The sequence below is a fragment of the Taudactylus pleione genome, unplaced genomic scaffold (genome assembly GCF_031769625.1).
Source record: "Taudactylus pleione unplaced genomic scaffold, aTauple2 ptg000082l, whole genome shotgun sequence".
Lineage (NCBI taxonomy): Eukaryota > Metazoa > Chordata > Amphibia > Anura > Myobatrachidae > Taudactylus > Taudactylus pleione.
In genome coordinates this window covers 3,573,033-3,596,296 of record NW_028284484.1, presented here as the reverse complement: position 1 = coordinate 3,596,296, position 23,264 = coordinate 3,573,033, and positions in this window count along the sequence as shown.

Here is a 23,264-nt window from a genome sequence, read left to right as displayed (position 1 = left end):
CCTGCCGGGGGCGTTCCCACGGGAACGCCTCCCGTCAGAAGCCGGCCCACTGACATCACTAGTGATGTCAGTGGGAGTGATTTTGGCTCTGATAGAGCCAAAATCACTCAGGAGCTTGCGGTTGAAAACCTCAACCGCAGGCTCCGGCTCGCAATTTCGATGGTCGCGATGGTCTCGACCATCGCGGCCATCAAAAAGCACGCTCGTATAGCCTGTGGGTGGTGACCCACAGCTATACGAGCATCCAGGAGGACGCTCCATGAAAATGGAGGACGGCCCTCATTCAGAGCGTGCGCTCTGCTCAGAGCGTACGGCTCTGAATGAGGGCCTAAGTCGGTATTGGTTGTGTAGGGATCGTTAAAAAGCTGAACGTGCTAATAATTAGCTATTTTGCGTTGTGCACTGTTTAACATCGCGTGTATGTGTTAATATGAATACAGGGAAAACACCACTAATTTGCTACTTTTTAGTGGTGTTCATATTTAAGTGTGGTGGTTTTAATGTGTTGGAAAGTAATTTTTATGTATGTCAGACACCGTAGGTATGTGTTTGGGGAAGATTGTTAAAAAACTGGCCGTGCTACTTATTAGCAATTTTGCGTTGTGTTTTGTGTACTATGTGGTTTTGACAAAATGGCGCTGTGTGACCTATTTCTAAGATGGAGTCTTGTCACCATTCGCAAGATGGCGTCACTCCGATCTGATTTTAAAACTGATTCTGTCTCAGCCAATTATCCAGCTTCGACACTTACCAAATGTACTGCAGAAGGCTCTGTCTGGTATGGCCGCTGGTGGTTTCTGCATACTGTGCAGCTCCAGTGGAGGATAGAGAGTAATGCTGGGTATACACTGGCAGATATTTTGGCCGATCAATAGATCGGCCAATATATCTTGTGTGCGTCGGCCAGTGTGTACCAGCGATATGTCTGTGAATAATGTCGTTCACAGATATATTGCATTGGCTGTGCCACACAGCCGATGCCCAATATATCTGCAGATATATTGGGGCATCATACTATGTGTACAGGTGGTCAGCTGACCAGCCGTACATTTGCTGCAGAGGCTGTGGGGAGGGGGGCGTGACCAGATGACAGATGGTTGTTCAGTGTGTATGAAAAACCATCCTCTGCAGAGCATCATATTGACCACCATATAATGCATAGACAACTGCACTGACCACCATATAATGTAGAGAGCATTGGATTGACCACCATATAATGCAGAGAGCAATGGATTGACCACCATATAATGCAGAGAGCATTGGATTGACCACCATATAATGCAGAGAGTATCACAGTGATCACCAAATAATACAGAGCATCACAGTGACCACCAAATAATGCAGAGTTACAGTGACCACCAATATAATAGAGAACATTGCAGTGACCACCATATATTACAGGGACATTGCAGTGACCACCATATAAAGAAGGGAACATTGTAATGATCACCATTTTATGCAGGAAACATTGCAGTGACCACCATATAATACAGAGAACTTCACAGTGGCCACCAAATAATACAAAGAGTCACAGTGACCACCATAAATTATAAAGAGAATCACAGTGACCACCAAATAATGCAGAGAGAGTCACAGTGACCACCATATAATACAGAGAGCATCACCATGACCACTATATAATAGAGAACATCGCAGTGACCACCATATAATGAACAGAGCATCACAGTAAACACCAAATAATGCAGAATGCATTGCAGTGACCACCAAATAATGCAGAGAGTCACAGTGACCACCATATAATACAGAGAGCATCACCGTGACCACTATATAATAGAGAACATTGCAGTGACCACCATCTAATGCAGAGAGCATCACAGTAAACACCAAATAATGCAGAATGCATTGCAGTGACAACCAAATAATGCAGAGAGTCACAGTGACCACCATATAATACAGAGAGGATCACCGCGACTGCCATACAATACAGAGAACATCGCAGTCACCACCAAATAATGCAGAAAGCATTGCAGTGATCATCAAATAAGGCAGAGGGAGTCTCAGTGACCACCAAATAATGCAGAGAGCATCACAGGGACCACCATATAATACAGAGAGGATCACAGTGACCACCATATAATGCAGAAAGCATTGTAGTGACCACCAAATAATACAAGAGTATCACAATGAATGTCAGATAATACAGAGACCATCAGTGACCGACATATAACAGATAATATAATTAAACCCCACATATGCACACAATAATACCTCCCACACACACACAATACCCCCCCACACACACAATAATATACAAAATAATAATTCCCCATATACATTAATAAACCACCCCAACACATACAGTATTAAACACCCCCAAGAAAAAAAAGTGAATATAGCAGTCAGCGCAATATTATACAGAGAGCATTACTGTGACTGCAATATAATAGAGAACATTGCAGTGACCACCATATATTACAGGGACATTGCAGTGACCACCATATAAAGAAGGGAACATTGTAATGATCACCATTTTATGCAGGAAACATTGCAGTGACCACCATATAATACAGAGAACTTCACAGTGGCCACCAAGTAATACAAAGAGTCACAGTGACCACCATAAATTATAAAGAGAATCACAGTGACCACCAAGCAATGCATAGAGTGTCGCAGTGACCACCATATAATACAGAGAGCATCACCGTGACCACCATATAATACAGAGAACATCGCAGTGACCACCAAATAATGCAGAAAGCATTACAGTGACCATCAAATAATGCAGAGGGAGTCTCGGTGACCACCAAATAATGTAGAGAGCATCACAGTGACCACCATATAATACAGAGAGGATCACAGTGACCACCATATAATGCAGATAGCTTTGCAGTGACCCCCAAGTAATATAGAGAGAGTCACAATAAATGCCAGATAATACAGAGTTGCAATGAATGTCAGGTAATACAGAGACTATCAGTAACCCACATATAACTAATATGAATAAACCTCTCTCACACACACACACACACACAATAATACCTCCCTCCCACACACACAATAATACCCCCTCACACACAATAATACTCACACAAAATAATTCCCCCACACACACATTAATACACCAGCCTAGCAGAGAAAGTATTAAAACAACCTTCCCCCCAAGAAAAAACAAATACACGCCCCCAGATAACACTAAAACATTTTCACACCACCACTGGCACTTGCCTGTCCAGAGATAGGATCTGTCTGGTCTTTGCCTGCGGAGATCCAGGGCACAGGAAAAGCATAAAAGAGACAGGATAGACTGGAGACTCGGGTGAGTGGGTGGGGTCTTGGGCAGGCACATGAGGGAGTAGATTAGAATAGTCATACAGGGAAGAGGAGGGGGCGGGGACTCGGGTGAGGGGACAGCATCTTGGCCACTGACAGACAGGGAAGAGGAGGGGGCAGGCTCTCAGTCAGGAAGAAGAAGGACCACTTGGGCATCTGCAGCACTGGTTCAGAATTTCAGAGTCAGGCTCAAGAAGGAACCAGTGGATTCTGCTTCTGATTGGTGCCTCTCTCAAATGTTGGGGGGGAGAGCTGCCCCCTTGCCCCCCCAATCCAGTGTCAATCACGCATATCTTGTAAGAGGCAGAGACCTGTCTACTAGTGAATGTTTATATGAGGGCAGTTTTGCATGTGTTAGGGGTAGTGAGATTCGAATGGAGGCAAGTAGGAAGCCACAGACTGGGATATTAATAGTGGAACATGTAGGGTGGTGAAACAGCACAGAAAAGTGAAATGAGGCTACTTTCAAAGTAAAGCAGCACAGCTTGTTGTTATAGGCATTTTGTGATGAGATCTGGACACAATCTTTATAGGCTGACCATACTGTATATACTTTAAATAATAAATATAATAAGTATAATAAACTACAAATGTAATTTTTAGAACAGGACTTGCAGCTGCTGTGGAAGACCTACTGGAGAGAAACCTTGTTTCCCAATGAAAAACTCAAAATAGCAATGGGACGATCAATTGGCAGATGACTCATCCTACAGAAATACCAACGCTAATGACAGATTCACTTCAGTTGTGAAACTGGCTACTAACATGTTCAGGACTAAGGATTCTCTATACAGCTGTGTAATGTGTTGGTTCTAATAAACAGCAAACATTTAAAATAAAAATATAAAAAGTTCACAAATAATGAAATGATCCTTTAAGCTCTGTATTTTTAAAGTGTCAGTAAAAGGCTATGGTAGTGAAACCTATTGCTTCCAATGACCCAAAATACGCTTGCAACTGTGGTTTGGAGTGGCAGTGGCTAATTTTGGATATTGCCTCTACAAATATATCCTTGTTCACTCCAAACCAACGTTACGGGCACAAGGGCAGGTGCTAGCTTCCTTTGTAAGGCCTGGATGAACTAAGCTAAAAACAGTGGTAAATCCCCCGAAGATGCAGCGCGCGGCCTTCTGCGAATACACAGAAGGAGGTCAGACAGACTTCTGGGTCATAAACTCAGAAGTCCCTCTGTCGCAAAGTCAGCTCTTACTGGGAAAGCTGTCCTTTGCAATTCTCTAGGGACGCACCAGAGGGGGCCCATGTACAATATCCATGTGAACTCGCCTTGTATCAGTGCATCTGCAGTGAAGACTCCAGAGTCTACAGCACATGAGCATATGTCCAGGAAAATGGCACCAGCGCCATGATATCTCTACTGCGCATGTGCATATCTCTGAGAATAGCGCACCCCCGCCATTTTCCTAGTGGTTTCTACTTGACGCAGGGGCAGATTGGGCCACAAGGACAGCGGGAAATATCCCGCTGGCCAGTCCCATGCTCCACACTAAAATGGCTGGCCGGGCTGACACTGCCAGCCGGTCTGCGCCAATTCATAACTTAATTTTAGCAGCAGCCGGGTCACACCGCACTTCCGGGAAGCTGCCTCTCAGCTCCCAGAAGTCCCCTCCCTCCTGTGTCCCCTCCCTCATCCTCCACGGCGCTGCCCGCCTACCCCCTGTATCTAGGGAATGAGTAAGGCCATCCGTCCGTATTCAGCCCGCCTGGGGCTGCTTGAGGAGTGCAGAGCTGCGCGTGCTGCAGCTTTGTACAGTAGTTTGAGGAAGGTGGCGGTTGTCAGTGGCACAGGGCTGCCTGTACTACACGGAGGAAGGAACGGCCGCCGGCACACGTGAGCTTTACTTTACTTTTTCAAGGTGAATTCCTGCCAAACCCATACTTCCTGCTTCTCACCACAGCACCATATTCTGCCCCCTGCTTCTAACTGCTACTCCCATCATGCCCGTTTCCCACTATTACTCACATCCTGTTCCCTGCTTCTAACTACTACTCCCATCCTGCTCCCTGCTTCTAAGTACTACTCTCATCCAGCCCCCTGCTTCCCACTACTCCCATCCTGATCCCTGCTTCCCACTACTAGTCCCATTCTCCCCCCTGCTTCCCACTACTAGTCCCATTCTCCCCCCTGCTTCCCACTACTACTCCCATTCTCCCCCCTGCTTCCCACTACTACTCCCATCCTGCCCCCTGCTTCCCTCTACTACTCCCATCCTTATCCCTGCTTCTAACTACTACTCCTATCCTGTCCCCTGCTTCCCACTGCTACTCCCATCCTGCCCCCTGCTTCCTTCTACTACTCCCATCCTGATCTCTGCTTCGAACTACTACTCTCATCCTGTCCCCTGCTTCCCACTACTACTCCCATCCTTCCACCTGCTTCTCACTAGCACTCCCATCATGACCTCTGTCATTACTATTCCTACCATTCTGCCCCCTGCTTCCCACTACTATGCCTATTCTACCCCCTGCTTCCCACTATTACTCCCATCCTGCCCCCTGCTTCCCGCTATTACTACTCCCATTCTGCCCCAGCGGCAGAGTGTATGGAGCCTGTACTCCAACCGCTGACTCTGGTGGGGGGCTATAGGCTAATTAGTTCCACCCTCACCTATGGAACATCCCTGTAACCCGCCCTACCCCTCGGCCAATAGATATACTGTACCCCCCAGCCCAGGGACATAAACTACCCACTACCACCTACCCACCCCCTCCTGTCTACCCCATGTACACTCACCACCCTACTTCCCAGCCTCTTAGACATAGTACCCAGGGACATACACTACCCTCTCTACCACCCCACCCCCCATGTCTGTCCCAAGGTCGTACACTCACCATCCTATTCCCCAGCCGCTTAGACATAGTACTCAGTGACATACACTATATGATACATACAAACCTATATGTTAATTTTCAGACTGTGGGGCTTTTTCATGATGTTAGTTATCGGGATCCAAACTGACCCCGATAAGTAGCATTCTGACTCACAGCAGCTGCCAGACCAATTCATTATTGCTGCGGCGCAGTGACAGCTGTACCAGCGAGCCGCTTCACTGCTCCTTTCCTGTCGGAGCAGTGACGGGACTGTGTATGTGCAACCTACAGGTCATGCATGTGCACAAGAGCCCCAACGTCCAGCGGAAGGAGCCAGACAGGGGCGGAGGGATCCTAAAGGATCCCTCATCGCAACCCGGACCTCCTTCCCATAGGGAAGGCGATGGTTGCGATACCGGAGTAGGAGCATTCGCCATCTGAAGATGGCGAATGCTCCCGCAGTCAAGGTCAGAAAATAGACCCCATCCCCTCAACAGACCCCGCCCCCATTAGGGCCGCTTCCATAAATTTCCCGGGCTGGTTTTCCATCCCAATCCGCCCCTGCTCAGGGGCCCTGGTGCACTGCCTTCCCTGCACCCATTATGGATGCACTACTGCCATTTTCCTAAAGCAAATGTGTAACCAGCCCTAAGGAATGTTTTATATTCTATTTGTTTTTCCAAAAATAGCAATAAGAAAAAATATAGCTGCAGGTAAAACAAAGATTATAGTAAATGAGAGTAAATAAAAGTATTCATTGACTTAGCTGAGAACATATGCTACGGATTAGGTAAGGTGGAAGTTGGGAGATGTAAAGTTGACATATCAATGTTATTTATATAATAAGCAAGAAAAGCATGTCTGTCTGTCTGTCTTTTTGTCCTTTATGCATGGCCAGAGTTTTGGACCTAGCTCTACCAAATTTGACATGGTCATGTAGTTTGACCAGGATTAGGTTTTTGCCTAGGTTTGAACATCGCCAGGGCCACACACTGTCACACAATCCCTAAAAATAGGGACACACCTAAATTACACAGGTTCTAGGGCTGGCTCCAGTGGAAATTGGCAGTCTGCTAAAAAGCTACAAAAGTATAATTTTACCCTCAGTCTGCGTAAACTTTATGACTCATGTGACTTCATATTAAATCCAGAGCCTCTGTGTTTGAATGCAAGGGCGTAACTAGAACTTTGTGGGCCACATAGCAAAATCGCATACATACATTTGCCCTCACACAGAGACTAGTCATGTTATTCCACACAGACCCCAATCAGGTTATGCCAGACACTAGTACCCCTTAAACATTATGCCACACTGTAAAGCTCCTTAAACTATGCAATAATGCCCCTTACACATTATACCACACAGTAGTGCCCTTTACAGATTGCCACATAGTAGTAGTGCCCCATATAACACATTATTCCACACAATAGTCGTGCCCCTCCAGCAACTCACCTCCCCGTGTCCCTCCAGCAGCCTCTCGCCTCCCTGTGTGTGCCTTCAGCAGCCAGCAGGTGTGGATTTGGAGCCGGGCTGCCAGATAATTACAGCTGGCGCACTGGCAGGCAGCGGCAGACATGGACAGACAGCACCGGCGCAATTTGAAACTGGCGCCTCTCGCATGCCAATTGGAGCTCGTGGACTGGGAGCCAATCAGATGCCACTGCTGATTGGCTGCCAGTCCGCGAGCTCTGCCTCACGACTAGTGGCGCTGTCTCTCCATGACTGCCTGCCAGTGCGCAGCTGTAATCAGCTGGTGGGCCAGCACCAAATCAACATTTCTGATACCTGACTAGTGTCGATCTATAGGCCGAGGGGTAGGGCGGGTTACAGGGATGTTCCATAGGTGGGGGTGGAACTATTAGCCTATAGCCCCCCCACCAGAGTCAGTGGTTGGAGTACAAGCTCCATACACTCTGCCACTGGGGCAGAATGGGAGTAGTAATAGCGGGAAGCAGGGGGCAGGATGGGAGTAATAGTGGGAAGAAGTGGGTAGAATAGGCATAGTAGTGGGAAGCAGGGGGCAGAATGGTAGGAATAGCAATGACAATTAGAGGTCATGATGGGAGTGCTAGTGAGAAGCAGGTGGGATGATGGGAGTAGTAGTGGGAAGCAGGGGGAAGGATGAGAGTAGTAGTTAGAAGCAGGGATCAGGATGGGAGTAGTAGAAGGAAGAGAGGAGGGGACCTGACTGGACCGGCCCACCTTGTGTGCCTGACTGGGTGCAGGGGAAGCGACGGGCCACAGAGGCAGCTTGGCCACCATAGCAGTTCCACCCCTTGCACTCATGGTAGTAACGCCACTGTTTGCATTAGGGGTGAGCGGGTTCGGATTTCTGAAATCCGAACCCCCCCCGAGCCCCCCCCGATCCGGGGACGATCCGAGTCAGGCTCGACTTTTCCCGCCTGACTCGGATCTGAAATCGAGGCAAAACGTCATCATCCCACCTTCCGGGTCTCACGGGTTTTGGATCCTATATAAGGTACCCGCGTCAGCGCCATTTTCTCACTCGGCTGTGGACAGTGAACAGGGAGGGTGGGAGTTAGGGCTGGCTGGGCTGTGTAGTGTAGTGTAGTGTAGTGCAGTGTTGTGCTGTGCTGTGCTGCGCTGTGCTGCTGTTGTCCATAGGGGCTGTGTCCACTACTTCAAAGTCCATAGGGGCTGGCTGGACTGTGTTGTGCAGTCAGTTGTCCATAGGGGCTGTGTCCACTCCAAAGTCCTGTGCAGTGTCCCAGTCCTAAAGGGGTGCTGTAGTGTTGTCCAGGGGGTGCTCTGTCCATCAGGGGTGCTCCCCCCAAGTGCTAAAAAAAATATATTTTTTCTGTGTTTGTGAATTGTGTGCACTGTGGCTGCACGTGCATCAACAAACGCGCAGCGCCAAGCGTGCGCATGTGTCCCATAAGTAAAAGGCCGGCTGGCTTGTCCGTTAAAGGGTGCTGTAACCCCCAAAGGGCACTCCAAACAAAATAAAAAAATATATTTTTTTGTGTTTGTGAATTGTGTGCGCAGTAGCCGCACGTGCATCAACAAAGTAGTGCCAAGCATGTGCCTGTGTCATAAGTAAAGGGCCGGCTGGCTTGACCGTTAAAGGAGTGCTGGAGCCCCCAAAGTACACTCCAAACAAAATAAAAAAATATTTTCTGTGTTTGTGAATTGTGTGCGCAGTAGCCGCACGTGCATCAACAAAGTAGTGCCAAGCGTGCGCCTGTGTCCCATAAATAAAGGGCTGGCTTGATTGACCGCTAAAGGGTGCTGTAACCCCCAAAGGGCACTCCAAACAAAAATTTCTGTGTTTGTGAATTGTGTGCACTGTGGCTGCACGTGCATCAACAAAGGAGCAGCGCCAAGCGTGCGCCTGTGTCCCATAAGTAAAGGGCCGGCTGGCTCATTTCTTAAAGGGTGGTGTAACCCATAAAGTGCACTAGTCTCCAACAAAAATAAAAAACTTTTCTGTGTTTGTGTGCGCCTTAGCCGCACGTATATATCAATATAACATAAATGGAGGACCAAACTTTCTCCGATAAAAATAAAATAGGGAAAGATCAAGAACCACTTCCTCCTAGTGCTGAAGCTGCTGCCACTAGTCATGACATAGACGATAACATGCCATCAACGTCGTCTGCCAAGGCTGATGCCCAATGTCATAGTAGAGGGCACATACAATCCCAAATGACAAAGTTCAGGAAAATGACCTTGAAAAAAACATTTAAATCATCTGAAGAGAAACGTAAACTTGCCAATATGCCATTTACGACACGGAGTGGCAAGGAACGGCTAAGGTCTTTCCATATGTTCATGACTAGTGGTTCAGCTTCACATGACGATGGAAGCCCTCCTCCCGCTAAAAAAATCAAACGAGTTAAGCTGGCAAAAGCACAGCAAAGAACTGTGCGTTCTAAGAAGATATCACAAATCCCCAAGGAGAGTCCAAGTGTGGTGGCGGTTGAGATGCCTGACCTTCCCAGCACTGGACGGGAAGAGGTGGCTCTTTCCACCATTTGCACGCCCCCTGCAAGTGCTGAAAGGAGCACCCACAGTCCACTTGCTGATATGCAAATTGAAGATGTCACTGTTGAAGTACAACAGGATGAGGATACTGGTGTAGCTGGCACTGAGGAGGAAGATGGTGAGGAGGATTCTGATGGTGATGTGGTTTGTTTAAATCAGGCGCCAGGGGAGACAATTGTTGTCCGTGGGATGAAAAAGCCCATCACGGTCATGCCTGGGCAGAAAACCAAACATTCCACCTCTTTGGTCTGGCAATATTTCTATCCAAATCCGGACAACAACTGTCTTGCCATATGTACCATATGTAAAGGTGAAATAAGTAGGGGTAGGGACGTTAACCACCTAGGAACATCCTCCCTTATACGGCACCTGCAGCGCGTTCATAAAAAGTTACTGTCAAGTTCAGAAACTTTGGCTAAGACCATAAGCAGTCCAGGGACACCTAAATCCCTTTTTCCTGTTTTATCTAAGGAATCGGTGGATGAGGAGGATGAGGACGACATCTTGCCTCCGTAGAGCCAGTTTGTGCAGGGACACATTAATTGCCAGCTTGTTTTGTGGGGGCCCAAACGAACCAATCATTTCAGCCACAGTCGTGTGGCAGACCCTGGTGTTGAAATGTTTGGTTTGTTAAAGTGTGCATGTCCTATTTATACAACATAAGGGTGGGTGGGAGGGCCCAAGGACAATTCCATCTTGCACCTCTTTTATTTCTTTGCAGTATGTACTGTTTGGGGCCTAGTTTTTCAAACTGCCATCCTGTCTGCCACTGCAGTGTCACTCCTAGATGGGCCACGTGTTTGTGCTGCCCACTCGTGTCACTTAGCATAGTCATCCAGCTACCTCGGTGCAATCTTTTGGCCATAAAAACAATATTGTGAGGTGTGAGGTGTTAAGAATAGACTGGAAATGAGTGGAAATGAAGGTTATTGAGGTTAATAATTGCATAGGAGCAGAAAAACCCACAGATTCTGTGATTTAAGCTGTTTTTATACTTTTTTTCAAAACAATACAGATCCAAAACACAAAACCCAGAACCCAAAACACGGAAGGGTGGTTTTGGCAAAACCAATCCAGATCCAAAACACGAAGAAAGATCCAGATCCAAAACCAAAACACAAAACACGAAAAGTGGCCGGTGCACACCCCTAGTTTGCATGCTTGTTAGCAAACAGTGGGTGTACTTCAGGGTTCAGTCTTCAACCTGGGCAACGCCTGATATCCCAGCTAGTTAGGCATAACTACAATTTCCTCCAACAGGAGTTCTCTCTAGAGATTACAGATATCTTAAATCATCAGGCCTGGAAAATTGGTGATTAAAACCCAATCTCTTCTCACTAGAAAGTACAATGGATTTGCTGTAATTCTTCTTTATTTACGTTATCCATGCTCATGATACATTAAAAGCTAAAACATAGCTTCTTCCTATTTACTATTCCATCAATATATTGATCAGTCATGTAAAAAAAAAGTCAATTGCTAGAAGAATTATGTAAACTACCCTGTCAATTAGTAATCACTGAGTTCCATTGATCGTACATTTTTTTTTTTTTTTAAAGTCCCTATCCTAGCCAGGGGTCATATATCTGGTTAATGAAGTCATATTGATGAGCATGGCATTTTTTTTCCTAATAAAATGTTTTTGTAAAGAAATTAAATCTATTTTTTCCTGAAAATGTATTACTATATATCTCAATATCTTAAGAAATTGTGCATGGATCATTATTACATTCAAAATCAATTGCCTAAATAAATCTACTGTCAAACTGTAGCATTCAGGGCAAGAACAGTCTGGATTTGAAAATATCTATGCCACACGCACTTTATAGGTATGAGTGTATAAGGGTAATTGTATCCAATTGTGATATGCTGCTCTATTTAAGAAACTGTTACTAAAGAGAAGAGGCAATAAAGAAACTGTCACTAAGGGAAGAGGCAACTGTACCCAAAATAAGATTTCCATGTTGATACCATTGGCATATCTATAATTGATGCAGGTTTTGCAGTGTACACGGGTCCCTGGGTCCAGGGGGGCACACACTGCACACCCTGCACCCATGTTTAATACTCCCCTCTCCAGGGTCCTGCGATGGCACTGCAGTAGCAGTAGACACAGGTCCCCTCCTCTCTTAAATCGCCCCTTATTGATAATGAATGTGTTTATTTAAACAGACAAGTCCAATTCATAAGTAAACATAGGAAAGGTGTTCACAACCGCAGTATTAAGCTAGAAAGACAAAGCAATGTATTTGCTGGGTCCTGGGAGTGGTCCTTTAAGAAGGTTGAACAACTATGATGCAATAGACTGTGCCTTCCATAACATACCGACACCTTATGTCCATTTATCTAGCAAAGAACACATCTGGATTTGCAAATTTGATCCACTATATAATTGACTCACCCATGCTCCGTGAAAGATATAGCCAACATATATACTTGCTTTTCAATCCATCACATTATTATTATTATTATTATTATTGTCTGTAAATGTCAACACAAGGAATCCTAATGCTGGCCATACACGCTACAATTATCGGCGCGATCCGCCTGATATCAGCGGATCGCCCCGATAATTGTAGCGTGTGGGGGGGCGACCGAGGGTTAAATATTGCTCGATCGGGCATGCCGGATTGTCCCGCATACCCGTCCGATGCGATATTTCCCGTTAAACTGTCGGCCGCATCGGGCAGTGTATGCCCAGCCGCGGCCGACAGACAGACATTTCCTGTGTTCCTTCCTACGGAAGGAACAGGGAAATGTCTACTCCGCCGGGGGTGGAGCGCGGATGTCGGGCTGATACACTGTGAGAGAAATCTCACAGTGTATGCCGGCGACATCTGCGGCTGGAAGCCGGCCAGATAAAATGTCTGTCGGTCTGACAGGCATTTTATCTGGCCGTGTATGCCCAGCATTAGTGTCTAATGTAGGGGTTAGAACTTACAAGAAAATGACATAAGTACATTAGTCAGTTACAGACACGTTTACACATTTTTATGAATACATAATTATAACCTGCAATTTACATAATTACATAGAGGAGACACTGGAAGACAGTTTACATTCTAGCCATAGAGTTAGTCGGAGGGTTGGTGAGCTTGAATGAAGAGGTGAGTCTTAAGGGCATGTTTATTGGCTGGGTGCAAGTCTAAATGGGCTTTTGAGAGAATTAAAGAGGTTGAGAGCAGTGCAGAAGAAACCTGAAGGTGTGAGGGGGAAGAGCTGATCAGAGAGGAGGAGAAGTCACAGTCATTGGCGGCGCAAAGTGGGCAGGAAGAAGTGTGTATGGAAATTAAGCTGGAGATGTGGGGGAAGGGGGGGAGTTGAGGACTTTGTAGGTCAGTGATGGTAGTTTGAATTTTGTTCTGTATAGGACAGGAAACCAGTGAAGGGACTGGCAGAAAGGGCAGCAAAGATGGAGCTACAAGAGAAGAAAAATAGTTAAGCAGCAGTATTGAGGATGGACTGAAGAGGAATGAGGCAGGAGGTTGGTGAGCCAGAGAGGAGAAGGTTGCAATAATCTAGTGAGAGATGATAAGGGCCTGAAATGTTACAGAGATGGAAGAGGCAAGATTAGGACATGGACTGCAAATGGACAATGGAAAGGGAGGTGTGGGGTGGAGAGGGCATCTTGACAGATGGAAAGACAATGACTTGTGTTTTAGAGATTTGAAATGTAAGGAAGCATTGGGTCATCCAAGAGGAGATGACCAACAGAAAGCTAGTGGCACCAGAGGATGGAAGGGGAGAAATCAAGGATAATTAAGTAAAATTTGTTTCTCAAGAACAGCAGACGATGGTCTACACTGTTAACTATCCTTGACTGCGAATTAAGAACCTGATTCAGAGCCACTCGCTACATGCGTACGCTCGCACCCAGCGTATGCAAAACCGGCACACACCCAGCAAGGCAGGCGAGCGCACAGCAAGGCATAAGCATGCCCACTATGTCTTGGCGTGCAATCACTTTGTGTATGCAGACACCCACCAGCCTGTCTCAAGACGCCCACTTGCGCACGTCATCTCCAGGAAGTGTATGCAACCATCGGTACATCGGGTACCATCGGAAGCGAACGCAGCGCTTGAGGATGACTGTACCCTACCGCAAGCACTGCGATCACTTCAGTGTGAAATACAACCAGGTGACGTGTACTATGACGATGCCTGTTAATTATGCACGCCGCTGAAACGGCATTAAAACACTCAGGCACGCCTGCATTCGCACCTCCACTCCCCCATTTCTAGTGGACAGCCCCTGTCACCACCCACAAACTGCTTCTCCTGTCACTCACTCTGCTGGGCTGTCTATGCGCAGAGAGTGAACGCTTCCCGATCTCTCACAGTGATTTGCACACAAACACTGCGATGCATGTGCACAATGCAAACCATCGGCAGCTACGAGCGAACGAATTTCAGCGAGCGGGTCTGAATCAGGTACTAAATGCCATTGTAGATCTTGGGTCTCCAGGGACATTAAAATCTGTTTCATTAACTCCAGCTTTCTCAGAGGTCTCCAGAGTCCAGGCTTCCACTGGTTGGTGTTCCTACACATCATAGATGTAGCCATTACAATGTTTGCTGTCATGTACAGTTATGTTGGGAGCTGCTGATAATTAAAAATTATTCTCAAAAGCGTGTTACTCAACTGGTATTCGCTGATCAGTTTAGGAACACTGAAATCCAGCTGAGGTGCCTTTCTCTTATCTCAATTGATTCCAAAGTTTAAGTTTGGCTTAAACTTAGGCAAGAGACCAAATATGAAGGTGCCCAGGCACTTAAAGTTTTTGACTGTCACTAAAAACAGCTGACTAATTCTGTCTTATTCTTTTTGATGTTGCAAAGGGCTATATTAGATGCTTCCAATGTAGCATGTTGTTTTCTTCTGTGGTTATTTATGCCTTCACGATGTGAAGCTTTCTTATAATTAAAGTGCACCTATTCCAAGTAGTCTACAGCAAAGTCTACTTATCGGAATGTTGTCAAATTTTCATTACATCTGAAGGAGACCATGGGAAGGAAATTCATGGTGAAAAAAATTGGTTTAAAAAGCATCATCAGGGGGCATTTTTCCGCTTGTAAGGTATCAGATATGCAAATTTCCTTTAGCACCTCATCCCTCTTATCACCATTCCCCAAATGTAACAACTTGGTGCGGTTTTATGTCAACATCCATCCTGAATGAACACTGTTGCTTTAAGACACTGATGATGTTGGAGTGCTGGTATCACAGAATTGGTCAGTAATTAATGATGAATATCGATTGCCAGTTACAGTACATGTAATCAGTGGCGGGCTGGGCCGGGGGGCAGGGTGCCATCTCAACCGTCCATCCACCCGCAGTTCAGACATGACATAGTGGCGTGGGGTGGAAGGAAGGCTTCGCTAGCCCGGCCCTCACTGTGCCGCATAGCGTCTTGGCACCTCTGTGTGATGTCACCTAGGTGACGCCCAGACCAACACGCTCATCAACACTCCAGCCAAACATTAGCAGGAGCTCAGCATCGGCTCCGTGGAGGCTGCTCGACCACCTGGGTGACTGTGTTCTGACTCCAGTGTCAGTCCTGCAGTGCTGCTGATTGGGGTGTTGTTTCCTGGTAGCTGCTGCTACAACTTGTTATGCAAACACTTACAGAAATTATATTTTTGAAGCAGTTACATATATTTGTGGACTGTGGTGTGTGTATATATAGATATCTCTCTCTCTCTCTCTCTATATATATATATATATATATATATATCTTTATCTGTCTATATGGTTTAACAATCTGGTCACTTCAGTATCTGACACCCTAATCCCCTCCCTTGCTCTGCTCCACCTTTTGTCTGGATGGCCCCACTCCCTCTCTGCTGTCCACCTCCTCCACCCCCACCTCCTTCCACATCACAGCCATGGCCCAACCCCCACCCCGTCAATGTTCCATCACAACACCCCCCACCGCTCCCATACTAACCTCGGCGGCCAGTCTTCCTCTCCTTAGACTGTCCTGTCTCCCTCGCAGTGGGAGCCATTGGGAGTTGCACACTGAGGAGACATGATGTGTATGTATATATAAATATATATATATGTACAGGGGCATATCTATAATGGGTGCAGAGTGTGTGCGGGGCACATGGGCCCCTGGGTCCAGGGGGGCCCCGCATCGCACACCCTGCACCCATATAATGTAAAACTCACCTGTCCGTGGTCCTGCGTCCGGTGTCAGCACTGCACAGAACACTGGAAAATGGCCACCATGGCCTTTTTTCCGGCATTCTGCACATCCTCGGTAGACTTATGCATACGGATCCCCTCCTCTCTTATGACGCCCCTGTATATGTAAGTATATTTTTAAAGATATTCATATGTGTTTGTGTGCATATATTTAAATGATGCGCTGCAGCCAATAAGATCTGGATGTGTCAGTCCCCATCCAATCACAGAAGAGTGTTTTCTAGAAAACATGGGGCCACTCACTTGAGTTTGCCCCCCAGTCTGAAAGTTGCCAGCTAGCCCCTGCATGTAATGGAACCTGTGACCCCGTGCCCTTCGCAGAAAAACGGTCCAATAATGAATGTTGACGTAAAAACTGCACCAAACTGTTACATTTGGGGAATGGTGAGAAGAGGGATGACGTGCTAAAGGAAATTTGCATATCTGATACCTTATAAGTGGAAAAGCGCCCCCTGGTGGTGATTTTTTTTTAAAACTATTTTTTCGCCGTGAATTTTCTACCCATGGCCTCATTAAGACGTACTGAAAATTTGGCAACATTCCGTTAAATAGATTTTGCCGTAGACTGCTTGGAGTAGGTGAACTTTGATTATAGACACCCTGTATATCCCATGTAAGTATAATTTGTATTATTTATTTGCTAATGATGTTTGTACAAATCATATATGTCCATTATTAAAATGGAAGAATGGGCAGATCTCAGAAAATCACCCAGCGAAACAGGCAGCATGGGTGACTGTGTGTGGTGGGAAACTGTTCGAGTCCATGGCTCATGTTTTACAATAGGACCCAACCCAATGACCATCACCATATTCTTTTCACTGCTTAGTTGATATATGCTCTCCTTAAGAGTTTTTGTCAATGGAGTGGTGGGAGGATCACTAGAAAAGGTCAGGTAAGGTGATTCAAATGTCTTTTTACTTTATTTTTTTTTATTACCATTAGAGGTTCCACTGGACTAGTCGACCTGTGCCACAAAATGACCATCTCCTACTACATTGATTCGCTGTATGAGGCGATACATGAGCAAAATGGTCACCTGACTGGACAGATCATGGTCATGCAGTAACTCTTAAAGTAGTTATGTCACAGCGTGCCGGATCCCAGTATTTACTTACCGATTCTGGCAGCGCTGGTGTACTGCGGGGCAGCGGGCGGGTGGTTCCCTGCTCCCTCTGCTTCAGGGTCCGGCCGGCTCTGCTGCCACCCGGGACATGCAGTGTGTGGTCCCGGTGGCTTGTTTCCCCTACTTCCAGTAAACGGCTGTGGTGCCAAACCTTACTACAGGTTTCTTATCTGTGATACTACTGCTCATTCCTGACCTTGGCCATGTTTATGACCTGACTCCTCCCTGGTACTGCGCTTGGTATTCCGTTTTTGACCCTTGGCTATCCTTTGGGACCTCCATACATCTGCTCCCTTGTACCATCTTGTCCGTTTGGTTCTGGCCTGGCTTGTCGACTACACCAGGGCCGGACTGACCATCGGGCACTACTGGCAAATGCCAGAAGGGCCAATGGTCAAGTGGGACGGTCTGGCCATCTGTTTGGATGATATACAAAATGTCTTTCCCAAAATGGCTGCCGCCTAAAAGAAAATACTGTAATGATACTAGAGGTCAAGCAAGTCCTCTAGTGTCCACTGGCCATGTTCTGACAGAGGACATTAGAGGACCAGCGGGACCTCTAGTAACAGGTACTGTCTGACACGCCCCCCTGCCTGCTTTGTGTGAAGAACTGGAAGTGCCGAAGAGGAGCAGCAGCACAGGAGGAGACCCAATGTGACAACTGCATCTCCTGGACCCTGAAGTGGAGAGGAGAGGGTGTACTACCAAATACTATCAGGTAAGTGTGTGCACCTTATTTACTTTTAAAATCTGTTGCTCTTTACCTTAATGACAGACTGTATAATCACTATCTCCCCCTCAGTATCCCAGGCCTCATCTTCCCTGTAACTCCCAATCAGTGTCCCAGCCCCCACCCTCCCTGTAACCCCAATCAGTGTTCCTTCCCTCACCCTCCCTGTAACAGCCCCTCAGTGTCCAAGCCCTCACCTTTCCAGTATCTCTCCCTCAGTGTCCCAGCCCCCACCATCCCTGTAACCCCCAGTGTCCCAGCCCCCATCCCCCCTGTAACCCCAAATCAGTGTCCCAGCCCTCTCTCCTTTAACCCCCTCTGTGTCCCAGCCCCCACCATCCCTGTAACTCCCTTCAGTATCCCAGTCCTAACTCTCCATGTAACTCCCAATCAGTGTCACAGCCCCCACCCTCCCTGTAACCCCCAATCAGTGTCACAGCCCCCACCCTCCGTGTAACTCCCCTTAGTGTCCCAGCCCTTACCCTCTTTGTATCTACCCCTCAGTGTCCCAGCCCCCACCCTCACTGTAACCCTCAATCAGTGTCCCTACCCTCACCTTTCCTGTATCTCCCCTCCGTGTCCTTGCCCTCACCTTTCCTGTATCTCCCCCTCAGTGTCCCAGCCCCCACCCTCCCTTTAACCCCCGATCAGTGTCCCAGCCCCCACCCTCCCTTTAACCCCCAATCAGTGTCCCAGCCCCCACCCTCCCTGCATCTCCCCCTCAGTGTCCCAGCCCTCACTCTCACTGTAAGTCCCTTCAGTATCCCCGTCATCACCCTCCCTTTAACCCCCATTTAGTGTCCCGGCCCCCACCCTCCCTGTAACCCACAATCAGTGTCCCAGCTCTCACCTTCCCTGTAACCCCCCTCAGTGTCCCAGCCCCCACCCTCCCTGTATCTCCCACTCAGTGTCCCTGCCCTCACCGTCACTGTAACCACCCCTCAGTGTCCCAGCCCTCTCCTTTCCTGTATCTCCCCCTTAGTGTCCCTGCCCTCACCCACACTGTAACTCCCTTCAGTGTCCCCATCATCACCCTCACTTTAACCTCCATTTAGTGTCTCAGCCCCCACCCTCCCTGTAACCCCAATCAGTGTCCCAGCCCCCACCATCCCTGTAACCCACAACCAGTGTCCCAGCTCTCACCTTCCCTGTAACCCACCTCAGTGTCCCAGCCCCCACCCTCCCTGTATCTCCCCCTCAGTGTCCCTGCCCATCACCCTCACTGTAACCCCCCCTCAGTGTCCCAGCCCTCAACTTTCCTGTATCTCCCCCTTAGTGTCCCTGCCCTCACCCGCACTCTAACTCCCTTCAGTGACCCCGTCATCACCCTCACTTTAACCCCCATTTACTGTCTCAGCCCCCACCATCCCTGTAACCCCGAATCAGTGTCCCAGCCCCCACCATCCCTGTAACCCCAATCAGTGCCCCAGCTCTCACCCTCCCTGTATCTCTCCCTTAGTGTCCCTGTCCACACCCTCCCTTTAACCCCCAATGAGGGCACCACTGTCAGTTGTAATGTGAAGAAGGAGCACTACTGTGTGGCATCATTTGAATTGGGGGTACTATTGTGTGGTCACGCCCCTTCCCAGCGAGCCAACACCTGTTTTTTTTTAGGTGCTCGTCTTTGGTGCGCACCCTCCATGCTTCTATAATGGGGAGCAGCACCAATGCTCTTTATGTACACAGGGCACCAAAATGAGTAGTAACAGCTCTGCATTGGTGTACACAGATATGTCCTTCACTGTGCTCAGCACCCCCTGCCCTAAAAAAAACCTACAGAGATCACTATATAATCCTCTACAACTGCTAAACTAGTGCTTGGTCAATTGGGAAAATGCCTTCCCTTTTCCTTTGGGTGTGATTTACACCAATGTGGTGCCAGCTTTACCTAACCAAACCAACCAAATACCAAGGGCTAAATGTAATGGGGTGAGAGTTAAAAAATATGAGAGTTTTTTTCTCACATTTTCTAAACTCAACCAGTGTAATAAAGTCACAGAACATGCAAACTTGCATGTTTTTCAGACTCAAACAACTGTCAAGATTTAGGGGTCTATTTACTAAGCAGTGTTAGGAGACGAAAGTGAAATTAGATAAGGTACCAGGCAATCAGCTCCTCACTGCCATGTCACAGGCTGTGTTTGTAAAATGACTGTTGGGAGCTGATTGGCTGGTACCTTATCTTATTTCACTTTGTCTCCTATCACTGCTTAGTAAATAGACCCCTTAAACTGTCATCCAGATGTTTCTTGTTTTGAAAATACAACTCAAGTAGTGTATTAGTGTGAGAGTTTTATGCTAAACTCAAAATTTTTCTAAACTTTAACCCTATTACATTTGGCCCCAAATGTCTGACTATGGCACATGTTTAAATCCCTTGCAGGATTTGCACTGTTGTGTGTGTTTTTTTAATACAGAAAATAATGTACACTTTTTTTATGTTGTTCTAATATTATTTATTTGGGTAAGAGCATAGACTAAACAGTGGGAGGAGTCGGTGACAGGAACCAGATGCTGACACCTAGGGGTCAATCCTATTGGGTGCGCTGTGCCGTTGCAACGGCGTTTAAACGCCGCCAATATCACCGCATCTCGCACCCTTCGCTACACAAGCCAGGATTTGCATCATTTTGCTCAGAGACCTATGGGTCTGCGAGCAATATTAGGCGAATCCGGGTTGTTGTAAAGTGCGGCCACTGCCGTGATGACTTGGGCCGATGAGATCATCGTGGTTAATAGGATTGGCCCCCAAGATGGGCCTGTGTGCTTTAAAATGCCAGGGCCTATTTTTAGTCCCAGTCCGGCCCTGGACTACGCTGTACGTCTTCATCGTACTCTGCTCCTATCCAGAGAACACTAGCACCTGTATTAGGGAACCTAGTCTGAGGGCCGTGACCTGCGTGTTGGACGCAGCCAAGTCCAAACTTCCTTGCAGGGTCACTGGTGAATACCGCCAGCACGTTAGACTCCACGTCTCAGTACTAGGGCTTGTCAATCCTGAAATACAGGTTAGCATCCACTATCCATGAGTTGTGACAGGTTATATCTATATGTTGTACCTGCCTTGTGAGACCTAACCAAGTACAAGAATGAAGCACAAGCTTTGCCCTGATTATTATTAACATTTGTTTATTTATTTAACTAGTTGCTTGTATTATCACCAGGAAATAACTAATGATGATACACAATGTTTGGGAAAGTAGTCTCACCCCTGTCTAAGACCATGCAAGTGCCAGAATGGGGGAAATTTGGCATTTTTTGTGGGAGGATTTTCAGGTACGTTTCCAGGCCACTCCTCCCCATTTGACCAAGTGCAGTGCGGAGAATGAGTCCCACTCGCACTTAGCAATTAAAGGATTAAACTGATAACGAGAGGGGACTATGTTTATTATGTGTGTCACCTTTTATATTGAATGTTATTATTACAGTGGTCGAAAAAAAAATTTTTTATATGGTTGCATAGGCAGAAACATTTATACACCAATCCCGTACTCCACAAGGAACTCCCACAATCCACCCAGATCCTAACAATAGAAACAGCAGCATTTTACACCCACATAGACACTGGGCACATTTATGGAAAACATGACATTACAAAACCCTTGTAAATGGCCATTATGACTAGAGATGAGCTGGTTTGGTTCCCTGAGAACCGAAACCACCCGAACTTAGCAGATCTGAGTCAGATCCGAGCCGGCTCGGGTTTTCCCGCCTGACTTGGATCTCAAAACGAGGCAAAACTTCATCATCCCGCTGTCGGATTTTTGCGAGTTTTGGATTATATAAAGGTCCCGCGATCGCTGCCATTTTTCATTTTGGCTGTGGAGAGTGAAGTGGGAGGGAGCTGGAAGCTGTGCTGCACAGCTATTGTGCATAATAAATGTGGGGCTGGCTGTTGCCCAATCCATACCATAAAGCTGGTTGTTGTCCTGTCCTTAGGGGCTGGCGGGCTGTTGTCCATAGGGGCTGGCTGGCTGTTGTCCATAGGGGCTGGCTGGCTGATGTCCATATTCATCCATATAGGGGCTGGCAGGCTGTTGTCCTGTCCTCAGGGGCTGGCTGTTGTCCATAGGAGCTGGCTGTTCTCCTGTGTTTTCCCGGGGGTGCTCTGTCCATCAGGGGTGCTCTTCACCCCCAGTGTAAAAAAAATAAAAACAATTATTTGTGTGTGTGCGTGTTAGTCACACCACCAGTGAGAAAATAAAAACATTTTTGTGTGCGGTTGGTTGTGTGTGCTAGCCGCAACTTAGCTGAGCTATAATTGCTTGGTGACACTGCTGTAAGACCGCAGTGAGTATGGAGGACAGTCACATGACCGGAGAGCAGTATCCACATACCAGTCTTGTAGCTGCTGGCAGCAGTCACGATGATGATGCAAGGCCGTCAACGTCATCTATGAAGGCAAATGTACCAGACCTTAAGTCAGGCCAAAAATTCAGGCTAAAAAAATCAACTTTTATCCTGATAAAGCAAAACAATCTAAAGCTAAGTCAGCTTTAGAGAAACAAAAAATTGGCAATATGCCATTCACTACACGAAGTGGCAAGGAAAGGATAAGGCCTTGACCTTTAGTAATGACTGGTGGTTCTAGTTGTGATGATATAAGCCCTTCTGCTTGTAGAAGAGGTAGAAAAAAATATGAATTGTTTCCGAAAAGTCACAGATCCCAGAGGAGAGTCCAAGTGTGTCCGCGGTTGCCATGTGTGAGCCTGACCTTTCTAATACTGTACTTGAAGAGGATCGTACTTCCACCATTTGTGTGCCCTCTGCAAATGTGGGAATGAGCAGCACAAGTCAACATGCGGACATAGAATTCGAGGATGTTTTTGTGGAATTGCACGAGGAGGATGAGGATGATATTTAGGTAGTTGGCGATAACAACAAGGATGATGAGGATGTTGATGGCGAGGATGTTTGTGTAAAAACTGTAAATAAGGCAACAGATGTTGCCCTTGGTGGGAAAAATCCCATTGTTGCCATGCCAGGGCAAAGGACCAAAAAATCCACATCTCATGTGTGGAATCATTTCCACCCAAATTCGGACAACCTTTGCCAAGCCATTTTTAACCATTGC